Source organism: Mercenaria mercenaria, chromosome 6 (assembly GCF_021730395.1).
Source record: "Mercenaria mercenaria strain notata chromosome 6, MADL_Memer_1, whole genome shotgun sequence".
Lineage (NCBI taxonomy): Eukaryota > Metazoa > Mollusca > Bivalvia > Venerida > Veneridae > Mercenaria > Mercenaria mercenaria.
The window spans coordinates 7,049,058-7,061,165 of record NC_069366.1 but is presented as its reverse complement, the minus strand read 5'-3'; positions in this window follow the sequence as shown (position 1 = coordinate 7,061,165).

Below are 12,108 nucleotides of genomic sequence, written 5' to 3'. Positions count from 1 at the left end.
ATAAATTGTACTGTTTGTCACATTAGCTTTTTTTGTAATAGCAATATATTTCAGTCCTGTTCACTTTACATGAGTGTACTTAGATGCCCATGACACACTTTTGTAATGGGAAACATTTTGGCGGCACTTGAGTATTTGGATGTTGACTGTTACTATTAACTACAGGATATTTCTTAAAACATTCAATTCATTTCGTTTAGGCATGTAACCATCAGTTTTATAATTAAATGCCGGAAAGGCTCATACACAATAGGTTTGATTCTTCTTTCTCTATTTACTTTGATTAGGATTTTTTGTGTTTTCTCTTCTAAATCAAATTTAAGTACAACTGAATTTTTCAAAGAATTGATTGTCTGAATATCTTCGCAGAATTCAGATTGCCCAAGCCTAAATAGTAAAACCTATCAACATGGATCATTGGTGCAGCCCTTCTTCGAAATCGACAATAGTTTTATCCTCAGATAATGTTTGTCACTATAAAGAAAGGCTTGGGTTTCTTTAATGCTAGCAATATTATTGTCATAATACATCAGTCCTCATTGCTTTTTTTCTCTCTGTTCTTTAGAGGTCTCACTGTCTCTCTGTCTCTGGATACTTGATTCAACAAAATGCACATTTCAGTCTCTTGCGAAATACAAGTTGTGAGGTGCTGTAGTAGTCAGATATGAAACTGGAAAGTTTCCACCCAACATATACATTATTAGTTTCATGTTTTTAGTCTCTAAAAGCCGCGTGGTAGCTGCTGTATCTCGATCATAAATGATTACTTCTGAAAATGCTTTATTATTGATTGGTTCAGATTTCCTGTTTTAAGAATGCCATAAATGAATTGCTCATACCAGATTTACGTTAAACTTGTAAAACAACATTGGAAGTAACCAGCAAATTAGTTTGGTGATATATCATCCTTGGACTAGAGTTATTTAGCTTTGATGTTTACATCATATTGAATGTTTTAGAGGTCTTTCAATTCTATTGCATTACTTATTCCTTTTGCCACTCTAAAAAGATGAAATTTTATTAAAAAGTATCATATACGCACCGCTATACACTACCATAATATGATCCCTTCTAACTTACATGTAAGATCAGTTAAACCAGGAAATATATTATCTTTAAAGATTTATCAGATAATCAAGACCTTTGTGTGGTTTATCGGCTGATTTACCACGGTTCAGAGTTCAGATGCGTAGGAATTGAAACACGAGGGCGTTAGCCCGAGTGGTTAAATACTGAAGCATCTGAACGGCAAAACTTCACATGTTGATTATAAATATTGACGGAAAAATAAAAATGAAAACAACAACAACAAAATAAAAATGGGGTTGGGAGGGAAGGATGCATGATTGAGGTGGTGGGCATGACTGAGTGGATAATGAGGTGGGGAAAAGGTACAACTTTGTATGTTAATAAAATATTCATGGATGGTTTGAAATAAATAAATACAAGGATTTTGTGGGGGGTTGGGGGAGGGGGAGGGGATGTGACCAAGTCAAGGTTGTGACCAGGTGTGGGTACACAACTTCACATGTATAAAGGGCAATAACTCTATGGGAAACTGAATAAAAAAGAAAAAAATATCGACAGGCATTATTGCAGTATGCTGGTTCATGTTTATTTCAAGTTTTATGAAATTCTACCTGATAGTTACTGAGAAATGGCTGCAGACGGACATTTTTGGGAATTTCTCATTAAATTAAGGGCAATAACTCTAAGGGAAATTGACCAATTCAAAACAAAACTTAAAGGGCATCATCGCAGTATGCTGATTCATCTTTATTTCAAATTTCATGACATTTTACCTGCTAGTTACTGAGAAATGGCTGCGGACCGACATTTTAGGGCATTTTCAGTAAATAATGGGCAATAACCAATAACTCTAAGGGAACCAATCAGAAAAAAAAAAAAAAAAAAAAAAAAAAAACTTGACGGACATCATCGCAGTATGTTTGTTCATTTTATTTTAAGTTTCATGAAATTCTACCTGCTAGTTACTGAGACATGGCTGTGGACGGACGGACGCACACAAACGTACGATTTCATCGGCGGGGGATAATAATCTGAGCCGAACGGTAAGTTTTAAAATAGTATTTAGCTTTCTAATTCATTGGTATCTATCCTGGCTGCCCAACCAAGATAGGTAAAGGGAGGTAATATCAATTTTACAAACTTGCATTTAACGAATTTCGGCTTAACATAGAACAACTAGCCAGCTATGAGTTGTTACTAGTCCAACGATGATATATCACCAAAATAGTTTGCTGAGCTACTATGATGATGTAGAGCGGTAGTATGATTGCGAAAAGCGACATTACGTTAGTAACAATACAATGATAAAGTGCGACAGTTCAAAGGCGAAACGTGACAGTATGAAGGTGGCACTACCGTGGTGAAGCGCGACAGAGCGATGGTGAAGCGCGACACTACGATAGTAACACTACGGTGGAGAAGCGCGACAATGCAAAGGCGAAGCCAGCAGTATGATGGTGACACTGCGACGGTGAAGCGCGACATGTATTTAACGCCATTTGTTTTTCAACAGTTTTTCAGCTATGTAAAGGCGTTCACTTACTCAGATCTCTGAATGATATTTCTTAGCACACACCTCTGAATTACATCTTCTAGAGCACACCTATGAATTACATTTCTTAAACCCTTCGTATAAGGCTGCACGAAAGTATGAAAATATATATGTACAATACAATATTGTTTGAACAAAAGGTAATTTGATAATCCAGCGATTGCGTGTTTTGTAGTTTTCTTATTCATTAAAAAAAGATATTTCAAAAATGCAGAACTTGCAATTTTTCCTGGTTGGTTGTGAAATTATTCACTATTAGTCGTCTACTTTGAAGAAAGAACGAATTGTAAGCTACGATGAGACTTGTTATGATTTTAGGTTTTCTAGTGATTTGGACTTACGCTTTTACTCAAAGAGGTATTTTTGTCTCTTACAGTGAAATTATAATAATATTAGATATCAATACTGTAATCATACATTCAAAAGGGGAAGGTGGGTGGGTGGGGGATGATACGTTAAGTGTTAGAAAGCACGACATATAATAATATTCAAAGTTTAAAGTTTATTACAGTTTATAAAAGTATTTGACCCTGTGGAGTATACCATTTAATATGCTATGTATCGTTTGGTATCGTGTTACTGAGCCTCTTTATCATAAAATTATCTTGTTGATTGTTATTTTCTTTGCTATATTTGTCCAGTATATATAGTGCCTGCCTTGCTGTGTTTGGCACCGTTGACGCTTGCTGTCTTCGATGCTTTCAGAGAAATTGCTCTTATTTTTAAACCAACCTGTACACGAAGTTTTATGATTTGGCAAAAACATAGTCACTAGGGAGCGTGGTCGCTTTTCTCTACATGTTAACAGCTGGAACTTTTTAGGTCACTTGAGTAAGAGGTGCCCGGGGTGAGCTTCTTAATCACTCACTGAAATGGTCAAAAATGTACATTTTCATTTTGTGACACGCCTATCTCAAAAAGTATTTAATATAAATTAATGAAAATTTGCATGAAATTTTTATCATGATATAAACTTGCACACTTTCTATTTTTCGCCTGGCTCACTCCCGTATTTCCAAAGTTAAGGCCCATGATATAGTCGAAAATGCACATTTTCACCTAATGGTAATTGATTTAAATTCATGAAACCTTGCGCGAGTCTTTATCCTGATATGACCTTGCACACTTGGCATTCTTCTTGAGATTGTTGTGCTAATTACGGAGTTACGGCCCTTGAAATAGCCACTATAGTGGATTTTTTGTTTGTGATGCTCAAAGTTCAACAAGAGATGTCGGGGGACAGCAACGCTCGACTATTCGTCTATTCAACATCCTTGTCAATTGAATGAATTGAAGTCGAAAAAGGGGCATAATTTTGTACAAATGCGAAACAGAGTTATAACCTGCACAGTGTTTATCAGCTCATGACAGAAGTCAAAAAGGGGCATTATTTTGTAAAAATGCAAAGCAGAATTATAGAACGCGACACTGCATGTCTGATCATGCCAGTGAACAAGTGTGTGAAGTTTCAAACAATTCCATTAATGGGTATAAGATACCAACTTACATATACAAATTTAACCAAAAACAGCTTAAGTTGTAGAAAGAGTCATAATTTTGTAAAATGCAAAGTAAGTTATTGAACCTACGCAAAACATGTCATAGCAATGACAGTGACAAGTGTGGTGGAATTGCAAATCCAAACCCAATAGTGGATACTGAGAATACCAGCTTACATACAAAAACTTAACCAAAAACTGCAGTCGAAAAGGGTAACAATTTAAAATCAAAACAAAGTTATTGGACCTGTAACAGTGCATGTCAGATTATCACAGTGAACAATGTATGAAGTTCAATCCGTTTTTATTAAAGCGTACCTGAGAACCAGCTACATAGAAAACCTTAACCAAAAAGTCGATGGGCGCACAATTAGTCAAAAACGCAAAATAAAGTAATGGACACCTGTGCAATGTAAGTCCAGTTTACTTGTTATTACAGAGAATAAGATCGTGAAGTTTCAATCCATTCCCCAATAGAGGTTAACTGGAATACCAAGTTTCCATACAGAAACTTCACCAAATCGGGACGCGGACGCCGACGCACCGACGAGTTCCGATAGCTCTACCTAATCTTTGAAAATTCGAGCTAAAATGTATATGGCCAAGAACAATGAATCCTTTATATGCAATGTTTGTTGAGCTATAACCCCCTTAAGACTGCAAACCGTGAATTATTGCCCCATGAATTGTGACCACATTTACCAAAGTGGGTAACACCCTGTGACCTACCACTGCTTCGGGGGCAGGACGTTTGTACAGTAACAGCATGAAATTAAACCTAACAAACGCCCCAAAAAACTAATCTAGGGTAGGGATTTCTTATGAACCAGAATTTGAAAATCCACAAACGGTGGTCCTGATTTCAAATATAAAACTGTTTCATAGCTGAATTGAAGAATGATCATGAACAACAACTCCGAGGAGCGAAAAAGCGCTATTTATAACCCTCTTATTCGTTTTGTTTAACTAGTCGATCAGTCTCGAACTTTCATCCAAAAAAAATCCTCCAAAATAAATGATGTGTTGATATGAACAAGTCGCACCTTGGTTGTACAAACGAACAGCTGTTATTGTTTATTATATGATTTTTTACTTTCAGAATTAAAAAACCGACATAAATGCGAACCGAATAGTGGCTTACATTATCAGGGATATGTATAGGATGATGGATTCATTTTATGATCAAAGAACAACAAATATCAAAACTTATAAATGCATCGTCACCGGCTCCGTTAACGTTTGTCTGTGTTGGCCGCAACATTAAATCGAACCTATAATTTTATAAAGGATAATTCAAATTCCCAGCTGGGTGAATTGATAGTCGGATAAGACCGGGAAATATAAGGCACCAAATCCCATAAACACATCTGAGGCCAAGTTTCTGATAATTATCTCACAACAATAGTCCTGAGAATTGCAGAGAGTTTTTCTTGTTGTTAATGGAAGATCCAAGTAGAAAAACAGAAGGACAAAGAAAGTGATGAAGGGAAAAAAGGCGTATATGTGTTCGCAGAAACAGAGAGCTACCGATGATTTGGGGCCAGATTGCTACGACAAAGAACTGTCACTAGAAAATATTGACAAACTGACCGGGAACATTTTTTGAGCAAGTTTGTAAAGGTAATATAAAAAACGTCCAATGAACAGGTTCGGTGTGCACTCTGGCATATTGCACACGAAAGCAGTATTCAGCTCGGACTAAGTGATAGGTTAGACAAAAAGACACATTTGTAGACCTTATAATTTGATGACCTCCTTTTTATAATTGACAAACTTCTTAAAGAGTAGTGTATTTCGTCAGGGATCATAATTGTCAATATATATCAATTGGCAAAATGTGCCAATATCATCTTGGCAAGTTCAACGATATTAGTTTTTTGTGTATTTAATGTAGAACCGTTACAGTTTACCGCTGGGTAAAATAATAATAGAAAGATAATATGGGCTGGGTGGGTGTCACCGCTAATAATAGACACCCCTCAATCTGACCTTTCTACATATTCGTTACTATACCATTATGAGGGAAACGTCAAATGCCGGACCGTCTGTTCAGACTGAGAACGCAAACAGGGTAAAAATTCAATGCTAAGTTAAGAGCAGCATCAAACAAAGTGATACGACCGTATAAATAAGGAAACAATTTTAAAACATCGTATATTTTTTTATCTTATTAAAACATTCGTTTAAAAGTTAGGCAAGATACAACATGAGATTGATAAGAAATTGTTCACGGTTTTACCTATTGAACGTTTAATGCAGACGAAATTTAGCATATATATGACTAGCAAGAACCAAAAAGCAACACTTCTACTTTTTCTTAGTTCAACAACTTTAATTTTAGAAAACAAATCCTGCTTTGTACATATGTAATTGAACTGTGAATATACATATCACGCTTTAAGACAGTAAATGGACAGTTGTTTGCGCCAAAAGTACAAAGCACACTTCCGGTCGGCTATGGGGTCGATCTGACTGATAATGTCAACGTATTTCATGCTAAACTATTCGATTTTATGCTTACATTCAAACGTAGTGTATAAAAGTAGTACAAATTAGATGATTAAATGCTCATGTAAAAAAGATAAAATATTGTACATACAACTAAAACCGAGCGGGGTATGGGGTCAATCAATAGTTCTAAGTACGCGTTTCATCCATAAAATTTCTCTGAAGAAACAATAACAACATTGTAAATAAATTATTTATCCTTCGGTGCTGCTATATATAATCACAGTTACAAAAGTAAATTGATGCAACTATTTTAAATACTGACAATTAGATGAATCTCATATAGATGATATTGTTCAAAGAAGCACTTTAAACACACTACACCCTTTCAGATTTCTGTTTTTTTTTCTAACTGTAGTATGTTAATTGTTTTTATTTGCCACGACGAGCAAATCTGTTGAGAAACCATTTAAACAATGAATGAAAGTCTAATCTGGTAACATAATAAAATCAAACAAAAATAAAACAAAACAAATTCAAAACCTAAGCCTTGTTCAAAATTTGAAGAAAGGTACGACCTTTATCCCTTTTAGTGACCTATATCTTTCTACTGCATTATCAGAACTAAGACATTACAACATATTAAATGGTAAAGGTTCAAGATGCTACCTAAATGAAAAAAAAAGATAAATAAAATTCACAAAGCTGATACTTCTCCTTAAGTATATATCTTATTACAGATTCGAAACTGTATTGTGATACGAATAAGTATTGGCGAGACAGCAGCACGTGTTATAGATGTTCGTTTATGTACTCAGAACCCTCTGAATTTTGTCAGGTGGCATGTCCTTGTAAGTACTTTTAAATTATGTACTGGTATATACTTGAATTTAATGACCTGAAGTAAAAAGAATAAAATTTGCGTATGACATTAAAAAACTAGAATGGCTGCCCTGAAAAATTAATATCTGAATCTTGCGACAAAACAGCGGAAAAAAACAACGAAAAAAAAAATGTAAGTAAACTTCCCCTAGTGCATGTCGACATTAAAATGATTGCCAATTTTCATCCTTTTCCTTATTGTTACCGATGCACTGATGTTTGTCCGCAGTATTTTAAAAATATTTATGTAGGCATAATATTTATTTTACAGCTTCTTGAATTCATTTATCGACTTTGGTATTTTCTGAGTACCATCTATAATATCATACTTATAGCGTTTTTATGTTCATATAAAGAGAACAGTAACATCTCATTAAAGACCGCGTGAAAAGTATCCGCATATGATATATGTATACAAACATGATTTTAGGATTTTTATTTCCAAACCAGATGTAATCCTAGCAGATGAAGTCAAAAAGTTGTCCAAAAATAATGAGTCCTTTACCCATGCCTTTTGTCAGTTTACTATGGGTTTTTCTTTTACTCAGTTTAAACCTTCAGTAAACCTGCTATTGTATTAACAAAACGGATCCTCTGTGTCCGAAAACGACACATTTAATTTTTAAACTACTTATGTATATTGAATTCGATAATATAATGAGAGGTCTAGATAAAAAACGTAAGCAAAATCATATCTTTTCCTTTTAGATTTTGAACGGCTGAATCGATGTACTGACATTCCAAATATGGCAACTGATAGTAACAGTGGTCTCGTACGTTTATCTCTCATCGAGATTGGTTTCTATATCACTGTGACAGTTTTACTAATTTTTATTATTATTTTGATCATATGTCTTGATCTGAAGAATCAGCATAAAAAGATGATGCCGACGGAACAGTGCTAGACAATGGTGAACAGGAGGACATTTCACTGGAAACTTTAGAAGAAGACAAATACGGCAAAAACATACAAGTCATCGACTGAGTAAGATAAAAATATTTGATCGGCGAATATGCTATTTCCTACAGAATCAAAAACTATAAAAGTGATATACAGAAAAAACCCATCTATTCCTTGTGAATTCGTACATTAGTATTTTCCAGTGACATGTGAATCATAAATGATTTGAACTTGTTTGAATCAAAATTATTTTTGAAACGGAGACCTTTATCTTGATAATTGTTCATTTTAGAAATTAAAATGCATTTATGTAGGCTAAAAATTTCTTATTTGCAACAGAAAGATGCATGAATAAAATTGTTTCTATTAGCAACAAAAGTTTTTATGTAGAATATTCTTGACAATCATTTTTTTTTATCAATAAGAAAGGGTTTTGGTTCTCTTAGCGGCAATAAACACCTAGCTTGCGTTCTCTTTACGTCATTAAACATATGGCTTGCTTTTTGTCGGCGGTTTTGGAATTCTTAACAGACGTACAGTTTATAGTTTACAGTTTGTATAATGTTTCAGCTTGAAGTCTCCTTTTAGAGTGAGACGTAATTTCCCATGACAAATGACATTTTTTTACACTATACGCCTTTTTACATGAAACAGTTTATTTATTTATAAACACTATGACAATGTGAAGGTCCATACCCAAAGTTTGAAACATTGAAAAAAATTTAAATCATAAATGAACTTTGTAAAGAACGGGAAACGGCACGGAATTGATGATTGAATAAATATTTTTCATCGTTTTGAGGGTTTTTTCATAGTACATTAATTGTGTCTGTTTCCTTTATTGAGAATCGGATGTGCATTGTTCACTGACAAAAAAACTATATAAATGTTTTTGCGATTAAAATATTCTATTTCGCCACCACTTTAAAAAATGCAATACTTTTTGACGTTTTTCCAAAAAAAGTGTGTATATTTGAAGAAATATTTTTTGGCAAAAAAAGAAAAAATAACTCATATAAAACTACGTGAAATAAAGTTTTATTAAAGACATCTAACAGGTCTAAATTTCAAAGTAATAGAGGAATTTCCTAGAATTCAGTCAATGAGTACCTCTGCCTTCATTATGATAGTGTTTACTGTGTGGTAGCCTAATCTGTACTGTGCCAGCAGTATTAGCCTGAAAAAGATGCTGGGGATATTAGCAATGGTTGCGTGGTCTTTCTGTTTGGAAATATGGACAGATAAATCATTTGAGAGGGGTATATGGGAGTAGGTTATATGGGACTCCCTTTTAAGGTGAACTGTAGAATCAACTCCACATTAAGTGAGACTGACTCTTTATACATCAAGAAAGAATGAATTTGACCATATTGATTTTCAGGACAACAGCCTCTAAAGTATCAGTTTATATGGTCAGTGTAAGTTTGGAAGTGTAAATACAGACAAGCTTACATGTTCGTCATCGTTGATGCTGTAGTTTTTTTAATCACGAGTTTTTATAGCAAAACTATATCTAACCAACGTACACGCGACGACAAAGAAAATTCCACCCATTACCTCATACCTTTTTTCAAACTATGTTTTTAGAATGGCAGACCTTTTTTGATAAACTATGAAAAAATTCAAGAGAGTCGCAAGGGAGTTTTCTAAAAACTGACATTTGCTTTACACAATACATTTTTATACATTGGGTAAAACTGTTAAGTTATGATCAAACTAATTATCATTTGGCATTAGTAATCTTAACACAAGAAATGTACACAAGGAATGTCATACATGGCATCACTTTTTATTTCTATTTAAAACAGTATCTTCTTGCACTTACTAGCGTTTTGTCGTACTGGTTGCTTCACTCGAAAAATGATTTTGTTTTTAAAATTTTATCACACTAGCGGTAAAGAGCACAGCAAAAGCAATTAAAAGCAAAGTCTTTTTGATTTATGTCAAAGAAATGAAAATGACATTAAGGTGTCTGAATTGGTGTATTACAGATTTAAGTGTGTGTGTGTGTGTGTGTGTGTGTGTGTGACGTCTTTTTCAACAATTTTTCAGTCATATAAACGACGGTGTCTACTTGTAGCAATGAGCACAATGTCCAACTTTATACCCCGTAGACACGCGGCATGATACCCCACCCAGTCACATTATACGACACCGGGCGACCAGTCCTAGCACTATCCCCTTAATGCTGACCCACAAGCGAGGAAGCTGCTAGTACCATTGTTTACGTCTTTGGTATGATCGGCCGGGTTTCGAACCCACAAACCTCCCGTACTCGAAGCGGACCCCTTACCACTAGGCTCCCGAGGCGGTAAACAGATTTTAGTCATCTCAGTCTTTCAAAGGTAAAAAGTGCTAATGAATTATCTAAAAACAGCTACTTCTCCTTTAAACATGAGATAGGAAGTCATTTTATTGCCTCTTCGAAGAGGAAACATCAACACGATACCCAACTGTAGGATTGAACTAGGGCAAACTACCATAGTATTGATTATACTTACACTACCTTACCGTACATTCATCTATGTCCAAACCTAGTACCCTTCACAAACGCATCTGTCCCTCCTTTCATAACTAGGTTCAAGTTCATTAATAACAAGTATTGTCTTCAGCTAAATGGCCAGGACTGACCGATCTATTACAGATACGAAATACTACCTTATTTCTTCCTTATCATACCACCATAACTAATATTAGACATGCAAACCGTGAACTGGAGGTCAGATCTGGTTTGCAGATATCCATAACCTCGCAGTTCAATAGTTAGTGCGGTAATTCATACATTTTGCCCAATCCCTTAAAAAAGATATTTAAAATAACGCATCAGATTCTGATGCATTGCATTCTGCATGTACAGTGTTCTTTATTTGCTGTGCAATACATTGTACATGAATATCGGTTAAATGTGTATAAGAATGTTTCTCATTGCAGAGTTGGTGCAGCCGTTTCTGCGCATGCCCGGAATTATTATCAATTGCAGGGCACGCAAAATTACTCATTTTTTTGCATGTCCGCACGCATTTAGTGTATAGTATGCATAATATACTGACTAAAGGAAAAGGTTAGTATCACCATGGTTACAAATATATACATTTAAGATATTTGTTCAAATTTTTAATCTGGGGCCGTATTCATAAAGCATCTTAAGTAAATTTTGACTGAAGTAAATATATTATTTAGTTTGTTGTGATTTCAGCTTAAGTCTAAGTAAACGTTTAAGTCCTATTCATAAAACAGCTTAAATTTAAAGAACATAAGAATGACTTAAGTCAGAAAACAAAATGGTGTCGTGAGTACGATTAAAGTGTTGTTTTTCAGATAAAAGCACTTTAAACATAACTATGCCTGTTGTATCTATCTGAAATTAATGTTGTTTTTTAACGTTTTCGTCCACAATAAAAGCAAAAAATTACTTATTGGGTTGTTTTATGAATAACAAAATATACTTAAGAAAAATAAATTTCTTACTTAAGTAATACTTAAGTAAATAATAAATTTTTTTAACTTATACTTAAGATGCTTTATGAATACGGCCCTGCTTTATACCGGAGTCTGTATATATTCACAGGCCCACCAACTCTGTTATAGTCACAGCAAATGTATAAAGGTTAATCCTAACAAAATATTGATGTGTTCTATCCATAAATAGCTATTGTTTACAGAGTGAAGGGAGAAACAGTCATGGTCTTATAGTATTGATCGAAATTATTTTTTGGAATAATCCATAGTAATATAAAAAATTTGTATTTCTTTTTTACCTGACCCTAGCTTAGGAATCTTTTTTCATGGAATAGCTA